Below are 16,723 nucleotides of genomic sequence, written 5' to 3'. Positions count from 1 at the left end.
TGAAACGTATTTCAATCATGACACACTAATTGTTGAAATTGCGTGGCAAGGTCCTCCCTCAGAAGCTTGACAGCCTCATAAAAAGGATCCCATTTCAAACGACGAAGCTGTTGTTAGGCAGTGTGCGTTACAGAGGGAATTAAGCCGATTGCTGTTAAATGACCATGGCAAAACAATCCGTTTTGGAGACATTTCTACAAAATCCCAATTTCACTCTTGACAATAACACATTTCTAAACTAGTATATTGTCTTGGATTATTCTGTTTTACAAAAAAAAAGATATCTGGACATCCTACAGTAGCTACAATTTCGACCATCGACAATAACCAGCCAGCCCCTGCAGGTAGAATCAAATGGCTCTACTTCATTGTGTTCATGGTTCTTCTGATACGTGTTTGATTAAGGACATGTAAGATGGACATGTGTAACACATCACGTACCTATTATATTACCAATAACTATTATATCACTTCTTATGCGTCATAAGCTAATTTTGCTGTTTTCTTACATGACAGTGAGACATGAACACGTGGCGCAATCCAAATATTTATATAATCTTAATTCCGCTCATCCAAATATTTATATTTATCTATGTCTATTCCTTTACTTTAGATTTGTGTGTATTGTTGTGAAATTGTTAGGTATTACTTGTTAGATAGTAGCGCACTGTTGGAGCTTGAAACACAAGCATTTCGCTACACCCGCAATAACATCTGCTAAACATGTGTACAGTATGTGACCATTACATTTGATTTGATTTGACAAATCACAGTCGGTAAATATGTTTAGCTTCTAAATGTGGTCTTTGTCTCAGGCACTTAGTATGCACGTCATGATCGCCTTGGCATCACAGGTGAATCTTTCGAGCGTGGCCATTGATCACCTTGCGGTAGTTCCACCTGGACGCCTCTCCATTTGTCTCCTGTCCCCTGCTGCTGATCCCCTGAGCCCAGTAGGGATATGCTGATGTGCTCCGCTCTACCCTGGCTCCCCTGGCCTGCTGGCCTGCTGCTGTGCATCATGACATCTTTGTCTGCCTCTCATCACTTACCTTTACACCCCTCACCGATGGTCATGCACCCACCATGAAAGGCAGAGCGGGTGTGATGGCTAGTGGTGTTAGCACCCTGATCTTCTTATCAAAGAGATTCTTCGAATGCACAATTAGATGTATTGTGTTACATAGGGTAGTAACAGTGTCCAGACAATAAATTATTAAATATCCTTATGCACAGGTTTCAAATACAAAGCCTGAGACCATCGCAAAGGTAGGCAATGGGGGATGAGATTACAGAGTGTTTTCTTAGCCTCAGCAGAAAGCGCTTTGCACATGGTTGATGGATCCCAATACATGTAATTCATATAGGACACCAGTGCCTAGGTTCAATACCAGACATCGTGAATCAATACTGTGCCCCATGGTCAACCAACTGGTTCACTTTACATTGGAGAACTAAAATCGATAGATGAGTCCAAGATTACTCAGCCACCTAGGCCCCATTGGTAGAGTGAGTGGTGGGAAGAAGACATGTACATTACAAATGAGAATTGGTGCTTCTGATCACTGATGGATTGTGGCATTGGGAGAATGGTGGGATTACTATTTAAAGATTACAGTAATCACAAGATACATTACATGACTGTGACAACCCTCCTACTCTGTCTGCCGTTTTCTTTCTCTTTGCTCTTCTTTTCCTTATTAGGATGTCGGCGACATGGGACACACCTGGGCCCAGGTGTATCCCGGGATAAATGCACCTTTTCCCCATTAATTGAGGAGACTCTCTCCATGCAGACACACTGATAGATTTTGGTTGTGGCATTTTTGTGGCCGTTTTGTTTGTTTGCCTTGGCACCATTCAACACCCCTCATTATCACATTTATACACGCAAACACTCACTTACAATACTGATTACTGACTACACACACCATTGTTAGTTGTATTTTGTTTACTTCAAGTTAATAAATATATTTTGTATTCCTTATCTCCACGTTGTCTCCCTTTTTGTTACGAACCTCGAGCCGATTCGTGACATGACCAAAAGTATGTGGACACCTGCATGTCATCTCCTTCCAAAGTCATGGGCATTAATATGGAGTTGGTCCCCCCTTTGCTGCTATAACAGACCACTCTTCTGGGAAGGCTTTCCACTCGATGTTGGAACATAGTGAGGTTGGTCACTGATGTTGGGCGGGGTAGCCTAGTGGTTAGAGCGTTGGACTAGTAACCGGAAGGTTGCAAGTTCAAATCCCTGAGCTGACAAGGTACTAATCTGTCGTTCTGCCCCTGAACAGGCAGTTAACCCACTGTTCCTAGGCCGTCATTGAAAATAAGAATTTGTTCTTAACGGTAAATAAAGGTAAAATAAAATAAAATAAAATTAGGTCTGGCTAGCAGTTGGCGTTCCAATTCATCCCAATTGTGTTCAATGGGGTTGAGGTCAGGGCTCTGTGCAAGCCAGTCAAGTTCTTCCACACCAATCTCAACAAACAATTTCTCTATGGACCTTGCTTTGTGCACGGGCATTGTCATGCTGAAACAGCAAAGGCCCTTCCCCAAACTGTTCCCACAAAAAATAATGTCATTGCATGCTGCAGTGCTAAGATTTCCCTTCACTGGAGATAAGGAGCCCGAACCATGAAAAACAGCCCCAGACCATTAATCCTCCTCCACCAAACTTTACAGTTACCACAATGCATCGGGGCAGGTAGCATTCTCCTGGCACCCGGCAAACCCAGATTTGTCCGTAGGACTGCCACATGGTGAAGTGTGATTCATCACTCCAGAGAATGCATTTCCACTCCTCCAGAATCCAATGGCGGAGAGCTTTACACCCCTCCAGTTGACGCTTGGCATTGCGCATGGTGATCTCAGGCTTGTGTGCGGCTGCTCGGCCGCTCCTGACAAACAGTTGTTGTGTTGACGTTGCTTTCAGAGGTTGTTTGGAATTCGGTAGTGAATGTTGCAACTGAGGACAGACGATTTTTACACGCTACGTGCTTCTGCACTCGGCGGTCCCGTTCTGTGAGCTTGTGTGGTCTACCACTTCACGGCTGAGCCATTGTTGCTCTTAGACGTTTCCACTTTACAATAACAGCACTTACAGTTGACCATGGCAGCTCTAGCAGGGCAGATATTTTATGAACTGACTTGTTGGAAAGGTGGCATCCTATGACAGTGCTATGTTGAAAGTCATTGAGCTCCTCAGTAAGGACATTCTACTGCCAATGTTTGTCTATGGAGATTCATGGATGTGTGCTCAATTGTATACACCTGTCAGCAATGGTTGTGGCTGAAATAGCCGAATCCACTAATTTTCAGGGGTGTCCACATACTTACAGTGAGGGAAAAAAGTATTTGATCCCCTGCTGATTTTGTACTTTTGCCCACTGACAAAGAAATGATCAGTCTATCATTTTAGTCTATAATTTCCCTCATTAAAATGCAAATCAATTTATAACATTTTTGACATGCGTTTTTCTGGATTTCTTTGTTGTTATTCTGTCTCTCACTGTTCAAATAAACCTACCATTAAAATTATAGACTGATAATTTCTTTGTCAGTGGGCAAACGTTGTCACGTCCTGACCTTAGTTCCTTTGTTATGTTTCTTGTTTAGGTTGGTCAGGGCGTGAGTTGGGGTGGGCATTCTATGTGTTTTAGTTTTGGTTTTCTATGTGTTGGGCCTGGTATGGTTGTTAATCGTTGTCTCTGATTGAGAATCATACTTAGGTAGCCTGTTTTTCCCACTTGTTTGTGGATAGTTGTTTCCTGATTTGTGTTTTTTCACCTTACAGGACTGTTTGGTGTCGTTCACTCTCTTTGTTGTTTTTTGGTCATTCAGTGTTCAGTTTTATTTAATTAAGTTTACTATGAACACTTACCACGCTGCGTGTTGGTCCGATGATTCCTATTCCTCATCATCAGACGAAGAGGAGAGCCGTTACAAACGTACAAAATCAGCAGGGGATCAAATACTTTTTTCCCTCACTGTATGCATATATAGTGTATATCGACCAGACCAATACATTCTTGATTAAGCCATTATGATCAAAAATCATCCCATGCGGGTCTATTGGAGATTTCAATGGAGAACATATTATTATCAACCATTATTATCAACCATTATTATCCATTATTATCAACACTATATACCTTTGACTTAAAATGACATTCCTGAAAGCTAGAGTAACGCATCTGGGATAAAGCAACTAAATAGCATTGTTTCTAATTAACAGGTTGTGTGGAACGAATGGCCCCACAGTGTTGCCTCAAAATCTGTCAGACACAGATGGCGATAAAGGCAAAAAAATCAGCAGAGAAAGATGTTTAGAGAACATGATATGCTATGTGTTTTGTGTGTGTGTGTGTGTGTGTGTGTGTGTGTGTGTGTGTGTGTGTGTGTGTGTGTGTGTGTGTGTATTTGTGTACAGTTGAAGTCAGAAGTTTACATACACCTTAGCCAAATACATTTAAACTCAGTTTTTCACAATTCCTGACATTTAATCAGAGTAAAAATCCCTGTCTTAGGTCAGTTAGGATCACCACTTTAATTTAAAAGTGAAATGTCTGAATAATAGTAGAGAGAATGATTTATTTCAACTTTAATTTCTTTCATCACATTCCCAGTGGGTCAGAAGTTAACATACACTCAATTAGTATTTGGTAGCATTGCCTTTAAATTGTTTAACTCGAGTCAAACGATTCGGGTCATGTCATGTCATGCACAAAGTAGATGTCCTAACCGAATTGCCAAAACTATAGTTTGTTAACAAGAAATTTGTGGAGTGGTTGAAAAACTAGTTTTAATGACTCTAACCTAAGTGTATGTAAACTTCCGACTTTAACTGTACGTATGTGTGTGTTTGTGCAAGCTTGCTTGTGTGCTTGGGGGGAGGAGGATCATTAACCAACTAGCTTGTCATTGTAAAATATTTGTGGAAAAAAACATTTTTGTTGTTCTTACATTCAAAACCTTTTGGTCTGTTTGGTTTTCGAAATATTCTTCCTGTTAAGTTAATGTGTTGCTTGAATCTGGCTCTTCTTTTAACTGCGGGGCATAGACAGAGGCAACGATCAGATTGAATAATTCTGCAGCCCATTGGTGTAACGCTCGTCGTTGGGAGATAGAGAGGAGGACCAAGGTGCAGCGTGGTAAGTATTCATATTCTCTTTTAATGAAAACGAATACTCGAACAAAAACAACAAAACACTGAGAACGAAATGAAAACAGTCCTGAACGGGGAAATACAAACACAGAACAGAAAATAAACACCCACGAAACACAAGTGGGAAAAGGCTGATATGTAAGTATGATGTAAGTATGATTCTCAATCAGAGACAACTAACGACACTTGCCTCTGATTGAGAACCATACCAGGCCAAACGCAAACACAACACAGAAAACGGAACATAGACCACCCACCCAACTCACGCCCTGACCATACTAAAACAAAGACATTACAAAAGAACTAAGGTCAGAACGTGACAATTGGGAATTTACAGGTGTTTGTCTGTTACACCCTAAAGTCTTTAGAGGAATGAGAAAATCATCATTGTCTTCTGCAGTTAGGAAGGAGATCATCTGGTGCTTGCCCCGCTCTGATGGTAAGTGTTCCAGCTTGACAGAATCAGATCTGACTTTTTCAAGTGACTTTCTGGATATACCTGACTGTCACTATTTATTTTACTCAACTTGATGATGTGCCACCGTAGCTTCTCCAGAGGTATCCTCTCGCTTTCAGACGCACGACAAATAGTCCCTGGTGAGTGACGAATACCTTGTTGTAGGATTGCCAGGCTTCTGTTGGATATGTCTTTGGCGCCCGTTGTTGGATATGTCTTTGGCGCTCTGTAACCCGTTTCATCACGCTGGCAGACAGCGGCAGTCCCTATACAAGATGCAAGGAAAGCCATGTCAACCCAGAAGACTCAACTCAAGCTGACAGTGATCATTCAGTCTCATGCTAGTTGAGTTATTCATTGGCTCTTTATGGATTTGCATACCGATAACATTTATAAGTACTTTCACGTAGAAAAAAGTTGGCCTACTTCAGCTACACATGCACAAAATATAACACAGTATGTATATTTTACATCCATCATGTCCCTTGAGTAAATATACATTCAAAGATATTATGGAAAGAGAGAGAGGGGGGAGGGGTAGGCTGGAGGAAGGGAGGGGGGAGAGGGAGAACTCCCAACAGCCATGACATGTTGATGCTCGATAGTGGGAGAGTTGTTTCTTTTAACAACACATTAAAAAAAATGTGGAACAGGAAAGCTGTGACATATCTGGTGACAGGTCGCAAAAAGCTTTTTCTTAGTGAAGAGGTGGGGGCTTCACACTGGACACAGGGTGCCTGTAGTCTCATCGGAAGACTCCCCACTTCCCTCTGACACCCCACCTCCCCCTTCCACTCAGCTGTCTAGCAAAAAAACAAACAAAAAAAACAGATAAGGAGAAGAGGAGAGATGTGACAACCAACAAGCAGTACCTTTCGTAAGGCCGTCGTGAACTGCTGCATAACAGGCTTTTAAAAGCAAGGGAGCAGCATTGAAATGGGCAGCCTGAAAGGCTGGCTGTACTCTACACTACCTCTGATTCAGCTGCCAAATGTGCAATTTGCACAAGCTGTGAAAGAAAATTCTACTTGAATGCATCAAAATAACAGGCTCTAAGGCAACAGGATGTGAAATCTGTGCAAGGAGGCCAAGTATTTCTTTAAACTTCTGATAAAGGTTTTACTATGGTAATCAACAGTCATATCACCCCTGTCATAGCCACCATCTGGATCACCTCAGCTCACCACTCCAACCCACCCTAACCCATTACTCTCTTCCCCATTTTTCTTCCCTTGCTGGTTTGGAGATGCTGCCTATCTGGAGCTGTTTTCGATGTGTCCTGAAAGCCTGTCAGGGGGAAGACTCTAGCTTCCATGGCATTAAATCATCAAAGGAGGCTGTCTGATGTTCCGAGAACAGAGGAAGACATTGTACACAATGGGCCAACACAACCCCAACATTCAGTCCCAAACCCATCCAATGAATCATGTATGACTCAGTTTGTATCTCCTAGCATGCTCACATAATGGGACGAGTGATATAACATTTCCCTTTTCTCTTACCGTATTTATACTGCTGGAAAAAATATCACACATACATTTGAAATGGGCTTGTAATACTGTACATACAATTCTTATTATAAAACTCCTGTGCCTCTATCCCACTAAATTCCTCTGTTTGAGAGTGAAAGAAGGCTTTAGATCCAGATATTACATTTGAAGAGTTTCTTAAGTGCTCTTTGTGTGTGTGTGTGTGTGTGTGTGTGTGTGTGTGTGTGTGTGTGTGTGTGTGTGTGTGTGTGTGTGTGTGTGTGTGTGTGTGTGTGTGTGTGTGTGTGTGTTTGTCTGCCCTGAAAGAGCTGACTGTTTATGCAATATGACATCCTCATAAGAATACATTATTGTGCCTCTAGGTTGCAGGGCAAAAACAAGATGCATCTTGCATCATTTTATCCCTAGACATCCCTAGTAGTATGTGGTATCGGAAGATGCAATACATGTCCCTTCATACATATGGGTTTGATATATGTGAAATGTAAGCTATGAGAGAGAGCATCAAGGACAAACACATGAGAAAAGCAAATCAATAACCTAAGACTTATGATGGCTTGAGTGATGCTTGTTCTTACTGTGGGATTTGACCAGATCAGCCATGCTGCTCACTCACATTAACCCACTTCGTAGAGTAATGAAGAGTGTGGTCGGTCTTTGAATGTGAATGGGGCCACGCATGCACGTGACATCTCCTTAGCAGCTGTGTGCCCAGCAAGCGCACACTAGAGAAGTGCTCTGTGCCCTCGTCGGCATCGGATGCAATTGAATAATTTAAAGCAATTAACGCTGGCAAAGGCCGAGGCCTGCAGCGTCCATCTTCCACTGAGTGTGCTGCTGTTTGTGTCACATAAGAATCTCTGTTTCCCCAGCACTCGCAGCTGGCCGCGAGGCGGCGAACGAGTAATATCAGAGCCCACGTTACCAGGCTCAGTAAATGGATGCTGGCAGGGGGCCTGTGTTTATCAGAGCCACCATGATAAAAGACATGCCTCACATGTTTCTGTTTGTTTTAGCATACTAGATGGCATTCATTTTTGCTCAATTGACAGACGTTTGCATGAATACGTTTTATTTTAGCATGGCCTAAAACATGGTTCCCCAACTAGTGGCCTACGGGCTGATTTGGTATTTCAATTTTGTATTTATTTATTTGTATTTTTTTTTTTTTTTTTGCATTTTCATTGTTAGACATCCTGTAAAAGTCTGTGACAACACCAGGAAATCGGCTCAAAGTGATTTAAATTTAGTAAATCTGTTCCCAAATATTCACAAGCATTATAGAGACGTGATCACAATATCATGTAAGTAAGATTTGAAATGATGTTTAAGTCAAATATACTGTATGTTCCGGAACCCTGACCATCCGCTCAATAAATAAATTGGCCCGCGGCTGAATCTAAATGATGATCCTGGGCCTAAAACCACCTCTCTAACCATGTTACTATACAATTGTTTACCTTGGTTGTGTATTTGACAAATAGGCCTAACCCAAGTACAATATATATATAATTATCACATGGGTTATACTTACAGTATTCATTATGTGGACACTGTGAAACAAACATGATTTATACTAGTGTACCATATGTCTGATATTCCTAACAGTGTCTTCTGATGTCCAATCCTTGAATGGGAATATTTCCCTACCTAAACTACCTAAACAACATAATTGTGTGTTATCTACTGTGATTAGTGTGTATTGTATTGTTTCGTTCTCAACTAGGTATCTTCACTCACTATGACTTGGGCAGGGAATTATTATGGCAGCCCTGAAAGGTCAAACCTTATCAGACTGTAGTAGAACACTCATCATCTCTGCCGGCCTATTTCCCACATTGACATTGCCTCATTTGTTTTGAACCATCCATTCGCTTCAAAGTGCTGTGGGCCACAAGCGATGTTTTGCCTTTGCCTCTTAAATAGGAATGAGGGAGGCTCATTCTTATTTAAGGAGAGAACAAGGAGTAAATGAGAAACAAATACTCCCGTCAATGGCCTTGTCTGTAACATGAAATAGAAGGCCGACCTTATGCACAATTTATTTAGTCTGTCTTGTAAATGTCCACTGGAAATGCAACATGTCAACTGCAAGACTGGTGTCCTGCTGTCTGAGTCATGGCTTACCGATTTTTATTGTCTCTCAGGCAGAGCCAATATGAGGTATGACTCACGCTCTCTCACCCTCTCATGCTTTGGGATTGGATGACACCATCACCTGCCAGAGTCGCGTCCGTTTAGATTTTGAATTGATTTCAAAATGTAATTATGAAGAAGGTGTCTGTGTTACATCAACCTCAGGAGCACCTATGGTGGTAGTTGTAGTAAAAGTCAATGTAATGGTAGATACAACATTTTAATTTATTTTATTTGTATTTTTATTTCACCTTTATTTAACCAGGTAGTCTGGCCAAGATAAAGCAAAGCAGTGAGACAAAAACAACACAGAGTTTCACATGGGATAAACAAACGTACAGTCAGTAACACAATAGAAAAATCAATATACAGTGTTTACAAATGTACTAAGAAAATGATGGTACCCATACTGTAGTAGAGTATCAGGTTGCAATAGTAGCAATATTTGTAATGCTATCTGTTTCTCTGTTCTATTCCTAAATATAATGTCCTTATAATAGCAAGCAGCCCTCACTTCCTGCCCCACTAACAAGATCCTACTACTGAAGATGTCTACCTTCAGTAGTACACTGGTGAGTAGACATTCAGAATTATTACAGAGACGTCCATTAATGTTATAGAAATTCATATGATTTATATGTTTAAGGTAATGGTAAGATAATGACTAAATTATTTATATGTTCAAATGAATGATAAGGCAATAACTAACAGTATTCCACCCTGTCACTGTATAATGGAGTGCAATGTGTTTGAATCATAAGACTAGAATTCTTATATGTATGTGCATAGGAAAAGAGGAACTGTTAACAGACAAGGAACTGTGGCAGACAACTTGTGTCATGCTCTGACCTTTAATATCTCTGTTTTCTTTATAGTTTGGTTTGGTCAGGGTGTGACGAGGGTGGGTATGCTAGTTTTTGTATTGTCTAGGGTTTTTGTATGTCTAGGGGTTTTGTAGGTCTAGGTATTTATATGTCTATGGTGGCCTGATATGGTTCCCAATTAGAGGCAGCTGTTTATCGTTGTCTCTGATTGGTGATTATATTTAGGTGGCCATTTTCCCTTTTGTGTTTGTGGGTTCTTATTCTATGTTTGGTTGCCTGTCTGCACTATTCGTATTATCTTCACGGTTCGTTTTGCTAGTTTGTTCAGTGTTCATTCTATTAAATAAAGAAGAATGTACGCATACCACGCTGCGCCTTGGTCCGATTCATACGACGAACGTGACTGAAGAACCCACCACAAAAGGACCAAGCAGCGTGTTCAGGAGGAATGGACAATGGAAGAGATTTTGGATGGAGCGGGGGAGTATCGCCGTCCTAAGGAGGAGATAGAGGCAGCAAAAGCGGAACGGCAATATTACGAGGAGAAATACAAACGAGGCAAGCACGAGAGGCAGCCCCAATAAAAAACATTTTTTGGGGGGGGGGGGTGCACACGAGGAGATTGGCTGAGTCAGGTTGGAGACCTGAGCCAACTCCTCATGTTTACCGTCGGGAGCGTGTGACTGGTCACCGTGTTATGCAGAGATGCGCACGGTGTCACCAGTTCGCATTCATAGCCCGGTGCTCTCTATTCCAGCTCCTCGCATTTGCTGGGCTAGAATGGGCATCCAGCCTGGACACATTGAGCCACCCAGTCCAGAGCTTCCGGCGACAGTACCCAGTCCAGAACGACGGGCTACAGTCCGGAACCTCCAACGACGGGCCACAGTCCGGAACCTCCAACGACGGGCCACAGTCCGGAACCTCCAACGACGGGCCACAGTCCGGAACCTACGGCGGCGATCCCCAGTCCGGAGCCTTCGGCGACGATCAGCAGCCTGGGGCCTCCGGCGATGATCCACGGTCCGGTTCTACAAAGTCGGAAGGATCAGAGTAAGGAGTGGTGGCTGTGTCCAGAATCGGAGCCGCCCCGAGGGTAGATGCCCAACTGGACCATCCCCTATAGGTTCAGGTTTGCGTTGTATGATTTTTTTTTTGAACGTTCTCTGAATAAACTTTTGACCTATTGCAGACTGGGACTTTGTCTAATTCTTCATTAACCAGGGATTTACAACCCCTGGGAATTATTCAAAGCTTAAGTGATAGTTGAGTTTACAACATTGGGATAAAAATTCTCATGACAATTTACCAAAGCATAGCGGAAGAGGGGGCCAAATGGAAAATGATCATTTTACTTTGATTAAGACCAGAGAGCCACGGATAAGTGAATGGGACTTCAGAGCTTCATGTTTTGTAACTGAGGTATCTCCCAGAAGATAGACCCTATGATCAGATATGTTCCTACAGGATAGGGCCCCAGGCAAACCAGGCTTTAACATTTGGACCAGACAGTAACTCTGATTGAGAATCTGCTGCTTCGCCTAAACCCAGATGTAGGAATTATCATAATGGTTATATATACTGATGCTGTATTCAGCCTTTTGAGACAGTGAGACTGTTATTCACGCCAGTGTGTGCAGACAGCAGGCTGAATAAGTCAGTGTATATAGTAAATGGCTCTAAATTGAAGGTTTGCTGCTATGTAGTTATGACAGTTTGGGGGATTGAAAAATGCTAAGTTATTAACCTTAGTCAGCAGATGTCAGGATCAGAACTCCTCCCTCTCCGCTGGTATAGCCCATTTCTGTCTCCCCTCATTGGACATCCTGTCTATCAACAGTTGCACAGTAATTCTTAAAAGCTCTCTTTTTTACATATACTTTCTTAAAATAATTTGTATTCTTTTTTTTGCAAGGATATTTTTCCGGAATACCCTGGATTTGCTGCGTGCATTCACTGCAGGAGACTGAAATAGCTTGTTTTTGTGTCACTTAGCCATGTGCATGTCAAGTCACCTGGCATTCCAGTAAGGCCGAATGAAACAAAAAGGCCAGTCAACGAGGTCCATAGACATTGATCGTTTGGACTCATTTTAGTGTCCCTGAAAGTAATTCAATTATCCAATTGTCTTGTTTTGGAGCCTGTTTAAAGGAAAACTAAAATGCAGCTTCAGGGTAACAAAACATTTGCTGCACACATGTAGACGTACATTTCAGAACATCAACCCAATCCCCTTTGAGTCAAATGCAGAAAGTTCTCAAATGTAACACAATCTACTACAAGAAAATATCTGCTCTTCCTCTCTGTCTCTGGTATGATCTTCTGTGTGAAGAAATCATCTACTTGACCCTTCCCCGGCGGTGAAGGCTGATAGAAGCCCACCAGAGACCACAGTGGAGACGGAGCCCTGTCTCCATGCAATGACATTAGACTCAACTTGCCTCTCAAACAAACAGGCAGACATCTGTGACATTTGTGTCCTCTCTCCACTCAGATGACCACAGTCCCTGGGGCACTGTGCATCTCTGTACCTGCCATTGGACATATTGAAAGGGGTTGAACATATTTATTTTTGAAAGGGCTCTTCAGAGACTTCCTTTGTGTGCTGGGGCTACAAGCCGAAGGACACAGTCTCACTCACTGCTGCAAAATGTGATATACAGTAGAAGCTACAGTATATCACAGAGCTTTAAAGATTTACATTTCCATGTAGCATATTTATAATTTGTAATCCTTGGCAACATTGATATTATTTGGGTTTGTTTAGAACAGGGATAGACAACTAGTGGCCCACAGGGTGCATGACCCCCTTTTGTAGGCTTTCCAGATTTGGAACTCAGAATCGTCGAATACACATTGCGCAATTTCGAAATGTGGCTGTGCATCAGCAGTTTTTCTGTTGTTATGTCAATCAATGACAGTCACTCAATTAGCCAATGTCAGCAATTTATTTTAGATTGTTAAATTAGTCTAGCGGCCAGCTATATAATCATGTAGTGATCATGGTCGAATTACCGACTGGGGGGGGGGGGCATTGATTTTGTTAGTCCCTTAGATATTATATTGAAAACTGCAAACATTTCTATCCAACCTGTGTCAACAAAATGTTGAGATACTGCATCTCAGTGCAAGAGGCGTCACTGCAGTACCTGGTTTGAATCCAGGCTGCATCACATCCGGCTGTGATTGGGAGTCCCATAGGGCGGCGCACAATTGGCCCAGCGCCGGGGCAGCCTATCATTGTAAATAAGAATTTGTTCTAAACTGACTTGCCTAGTTAAATAAAGGTTACATTTAAAAAATAATGGATGTGAGATGCTGCGGCCCCCCATGATTTTGGGTGGCCCCCACCCCCATTAAAAGTTGCCCATCCCTGGTTTAGAATCTTAATGGACATTTTCTAATGAAAACCCATGCACACTTCAAAGCCCCAGTTACACACATCTGTTGTAGCAATAATTGCCTGTGAGCAATCAAAAATTGACATCTGAGTCTTTGACCCCTAATTATGGTGATTGAGAGATTAGGGAAGCAGGTGACCAGAAGAGATCAAGATGCTCTTTCAAAAAATACACAACGATCAAACAACAAACTTGGCAGCAACATAAACACATCCATCTTGAGCACAGATGAAACAGCTATTCTCACGACACATGAACAGTCACACACACAAGTGAACAATTACACAGTTGAAGCTTTGGTTCACTGTTAGAATTTCCAGTCTGTTTCACTCCACATATGCTTAGTTACACCCATGCCATTTTGTGTGGCTTTCATTTCTACCATATGTCTTAAACTGCCACCAATAAAAGCATAGCTCAGTAGCATGCTTTTTCCACTGATGCCTCCAGCTGTGGAAGTTAAGAGCACAATGCAGGTGTTACAAATCACAAAGGAGAACTGAGAAGGAGCAATGGGATAAAATATATGACATTTTCTTCACTGTTTGAATGATGCACATAAAATCATTACACACACTAACCCTAAATATAGAACATCAGTCCATTCCAACTTAGTCAGTGACTAAAGGGGTTGGTTGGGGAGACAGAGGGATATGACTAACATGTCTTGGAGACGGTTTCTCAAGTCTAATCCATGAAATGGCTATCCCTTAAAAATGTGGTCACAAAAGCTAAATACATTTTGTCATCAGCCAAATAGTGTTCCTCAAAATATTTTAGTAAGACCCAGCAAAACAAACTTCCTGTATCTGGCTCGTAGCTCCCAGGCAATGATATTCATTTATGAATTATTAAATGATTGTCCTGATTATGTGTACTGAAATTATGTGTACTGTGTTTGGCAATTGTCCACATTTCATAATCTGTTGCAATTTGTATTATTTTGTAGGTTTGTTCCCTGATAGCTAATAGGAAGGGTTAAACAGTGTGTATATGTATTTTTTTTTAAATCCAGTCCAGCATTCTTGATAAGTGAAGGACATATTTCATTCATAATAATAAACATCATACTGTATGTGACTATGTAGCAACATTTGAAATGTATTTCCAAGCTAATTTTATCTGGAATTTATCATTAAAAAAAAACAATTGGGGCCCACGAAATCCTACTACATCTATATTAAAATATGCAGTGCGGAGTGGAGTGTGGTCCCTGTTCACGAGCTGTTTAATCTCTTTGGGCTTGACATTTGACATTTCCTTCCCCACCTCTTCCCTATCTCACCAAAGAGAAGTGATATGTGCAAATTCAGCATTGTTGGTGCATAGGCTCATGTCTCAATGGTAAAAATCACCCTAAACCATTGTCTACTGTTAATGCCATTTCACATTACAGCACAAACGCCTCTTATAAATTCCTTATGCAAAAAAAACAGTATAGAGGGAAAGAGGAGGAATTCTCTGAATAGCCTTGCTTAATTTGACATGAAGAGTTCAGATTATTCTGCAAAACTAATACAGGACTCTGAGTCATAAGGAGTGTAAATTAATTCCAGGGAACCCACAAGGATATTTTATTGTTACCTAAGAATAACTAAAGGCAGAAAAATAAATATAAAGGAAGCTATAGTCATACCCCACCACCCCCCTTCAGAACCCTAAACAAGAGCCCATTTCAACACTGAAAAGGATCCATTGTGAAAAGTCTTCAGAAATTGCAGTGTAAATATTTACAGAGACCTTAATGATGCATGGGGCTTGGACACTGTCTCCAGTGGGGTTTATATTAAACAGAACTGCAGAGGTCATGATGGATGTGTCAGATTACTTGGCCAGCTTGGGTATGAATGAGAAAGAAAAAGGCTGTTTGTTGTCGGCCTGGAGTAGCATTTGTTCTTGTAACAATGTGGAGGATGTATCGTGTTACAATATGTGTGGCACATTATTGTGAGTGTGATGGATGGGGTAGGGTGAGGGGCAATGAAAGGGCCAATGTGGTCCCGTCCAGGGTCCCCAACTGGGCAGGATAATGCTTCTGCCTCTCTGTCTAAACACAGGACCAGTAATTGACAGGTATGGCTCAGGTGATATTTGGGCTGATTGAGATGGCTTCCAGCAGAGCGAGAAAACTATTCTCCAAGGTTGAAATACATTGAGAAACCATGGAATGATGGTTTCTTTGTTTTACTTAGCATATCAACAACTGAAAGCTACTTTAGTCACATTACATAACTACTAAAGTACCACATTTTAAACAGACAGGATTTATATAACACTTTGCCAAGGGGGAACTAACCTCATCCTCATGATGCTACTGCGACTGTGTCCATTTTGTGTCAGGAAGCCCACCACCACATATGTGGAGATATGAATAAATATAGGAATTAATGAATTCATGAATGTGCCCTTGGAACCAGTTATAAAACTCTTGGTGGGAGAGGGCAGAACAGCTTTCCGTGTGGCTTTGTTGTGTTTAAGCTGTACCTCCAGGTCTGGATTTCATCAACCTAAATAAGATCTGTCACTGACTAAAACAAATAATGTGTGCAGCTTTGTTTGTCCCTTGTGTGGAGATGCTTCAAAACTTTGTTTACTGAAGTGGGGAATGTTTGCCTCTTATCATGGGGTTCAGAGAGAGGTGAGAATGCAAATGATTCTGGTTTTATAATATTCTGCATGTGTTAATACACAAGAGTGTAGTATAGACCGACAGCTTACTGACATATCCAACTTTTTTTTTACAGTATGCATATCATATGAGCCAAGTCAAAATAATTAATTAAATGATATACAGTCCTGAATGTATTTCAGTGACCATCCATCTCTGTCAATAAATGGAGGTTATGTTTGGGCTATCACACCACAGGAGATCAGATTAGCAGGCCACACATGTCAAAAGGAGGAGGAGATAGTAGATAGATGGTAGATGGACTGGAATGGGTTTCCCTCTAAAAGGTCCATCTAAGGGTCCTGCCCCCTGCCCCTGATCCAGCAGGCAGATCCCTGAAAGGATGTATCCTATGTACTGGATATCACCAACGCAGCAGCCCCCGCCGCCCGCCTGGCCCACACCCCCTGTTTGGTCTGTGAGATTCTCATTTCTGCCCAGCAGCTTGTTTCCTTTCCATTAGCTGGCGCGGCACAGGCCCCACGTTCATTCAATTACATCTGCTGTACCTGCCAATGGCTCCCCTGCTCCCCAGCAATGCACCGCCAGCCAGACCATCCATCGCCGCTACCTTATC

This window comes from Oncorhynchus clarkii, chromosome 6 (genome assembly GCF_045791955.1).
Source record: "Oncorhynchus clarkii lewisi isolate Uvic-CL-2024 chromosome 6, UVic_Ocla_1.0, whole genome shotgun sequence".
In the NCBI taxonomy this organism is placed as follows: domain Eukaryota; kingdom Metazoa; phylum Chordata; class Actinopteri; order Salmoniformes; family Salmonidae; genus Oncorhynchus; species Oncorhynchus clarkii.
The sequence above is the reverse complement of the archived record's forward strand: the minus strand, read 5'-3'. Positions refer to the sequence as shown.